Source organism: Rattus rattus, chromosome 2, assembly GCF_011064425.1.
Source record: "Rattus rattus isolate New Zealand chromosome 2, Rrattus_CSIRO_v1, whole genome shotgun sequence".
In the NCBI taxonomy this organism is placed as follows: domain Eukaryota; kingdom Metazoa; phylum Chordata; class Mammalia; order Rodentia; family Muridae; genus Rattus; species Rattus rattus.
In genome coordinates, this window is record NC_046155.1 from 196,876,115 (window position 1) to 196,878,322 (window position 2,208).

General features: G+C 39.0%; 1 pseudogene; it reads right to left on the reverse strand.

The window, feature by feature from the left end:
* Window positions 1-575: 575 nt before the first annotated feature.
* LOC116893524 lies at window positions 576-1,155 on the reverse strand (annotated as a pseudogene).
* Window positions 1,156-2,208: the final 1,053 nt, after the last annotated feature.

A 2,208-nucleotide genomic window follows, 5' to 3' on the forward strand; every position in this document is an offset into this window, starting at 1 on the left:
ACTCTGCTTCTCAACAAGCTTCCATTGAAGGTCTGTACCTGCTTGTGTAATGATGTATAGATTTTATCATTTGTGTAATCAATTAAGTAAAATATGCTATATTTAGTTTTAAAGTTTGTTTATTAAGCATTTTTCACACTTTATCATATGAAAATTATTAGAAATTAGAGTCAGATTTTCATTCCTAATGAACAGTTTGCACTAATACCTTTCTTTAATTTAAGTCAAATAATTTATTAGCACATAGAACCCTCCAGAAAAATATTGCCTTGTAGTCTGCTGGGAAGCAACAAAGGCAGACCTGTATTTGGCCATCATATTCAGTGTGTACTTCTAAGTCCCAGCCCAGGAGGGTAGCCCTCGTTTTCATAGCTTTGGAATAAGATATTGGGACAGGTGGGTGGGGCAGCCCTACTACTCATTTTGAACACTGAAGGTCAGGTCATTCCATGGTTATCACTTTAATGTAAAACTCAAGCAGATGATTAGTTCTCACTCAGCTGTCTAAATGCACCCTCTCCTGACAGGGACAGTGACTAAGGACCCTTTGGTCCCCACTTCCCTGGTCAGCAGTGGAGGAAGGGCAGGTCAGGCAGGCATGAGGCACAAACAGTCTTTATTGGGTTTACACCAGGAGTCCATTGGTCTTGAGGACCTCTGTGAACTTGCAGATTTTCTTCTCCACATTCCTTTCTGCCTGTTTCCTTAGCCTCAAGAGCTGTTTTTTCTTCTGATAGTGGATCTTGACCTTTTCCTTCAGTTTCTCCTCCAGAGTAGCTGTCACTGCCTGTTACTTCCACACGACCTAATGAGCCAGATGCCCCAGGTAAGCAAACTTTCTCGTAGGCTTCAGCCGCACAACCTTGAGGGCGGCAGGGACCACCATCCGATTTTCTTGTCATAGGGTGGAAGGATCCTATCCAACACCTTGAGGCGTTCCAGGGCAGCCTGGTCTCTCTTGGTCTTGGTAGGCAGCATGCCTTGCAGAGAGTGCACCAAAAATGCAGTTCGGGACTTGGGCGGTAGGAACCTCAAGCGGATAGCTGTTCATCTTCTTTCGGAGAAAGGCCAGATACTTTAACTTATTTCTGTTGAGGAAATGTGGATGCCCTCACAACATACAACCACTACCTTCTGGCCAGATGCCAATACCATCTTGACAGCTTTAGAAAGCTGCATTTATATATTTGATCTCTAGATAATAAAACTTTAAAATCAAAGACATTGGATTAATTTCCAATTTTTTCATTTTTCCTGATGGTTTCATGTATTAGTTTATAAAATTTGTACATATTATATTTATTATTTCATTTATTTTTATTACATTTTATTTTCATTATTAATAGATTAATTTCAATGTATATTTAGTTATGTTAATTTAATATCAAATTTAAGTTTAATATGTGAAATTTAAATATATTTTGATCATATTCTTTCCCTCCTTCAAGTCCTTTCATATTCTCCCTGGCTTCTTATCCATCCAACTTTAAGTTGTTTCTCAAATAACAAAAAATCCAATACAACACTAAACCCCACAAAACCAATAAAGCAAAAATAAAACCATACCTCAAAAAGAAAAAACAAACAAAAAAAACAAAAAAAAACCAAAATCCACAAAAAAAAAGTCAAAACCCTGTGCAGTCCATTTATATGGGTTGGAAGAGCATGAGGCCTGTCCTGGAGTAGTTGATAAGCCCAATGTCACACTTTTTTTGATGGTTCCTTCCAGGGCAGCCTTTGGTCTTTCATTTAAAAATATAACAAAATTAAGCATAATTAAAAAATGATCAAATCAAAGTTGATCAAGATAAACCAGTAGAAGGAAAAGAGCCCATGGGAAGGCAGAAGAATCAGAGACCCATTCCTTTGCATATTCACCAATCCAATAAAAACACTAACCTGGAAGCCATAATGTAAGCACAGAGGACCTGGCACAGACCCATGCTACGTTCACCTCTGGGACTTCATATGAACTTTGCTCATGTTTATTTCGAGGGCTTTGTTTTCTCAGTGTTTTCCATCCCCTCTAGTTCTTACATTCTTTTTTATTGAATGTTTTATTTACATTTCAAATGTTATCCCTTTCCTGGTTCCCCTCTAGAAACCCCCTATCCCAAGAGGGTGCTCCCCCCACCGGACTGGGGCATTTACCCTTCACAGGACCAAGGATTCCTCCTCCCATTGATGCCTGACAAGGCCATCCTCTGC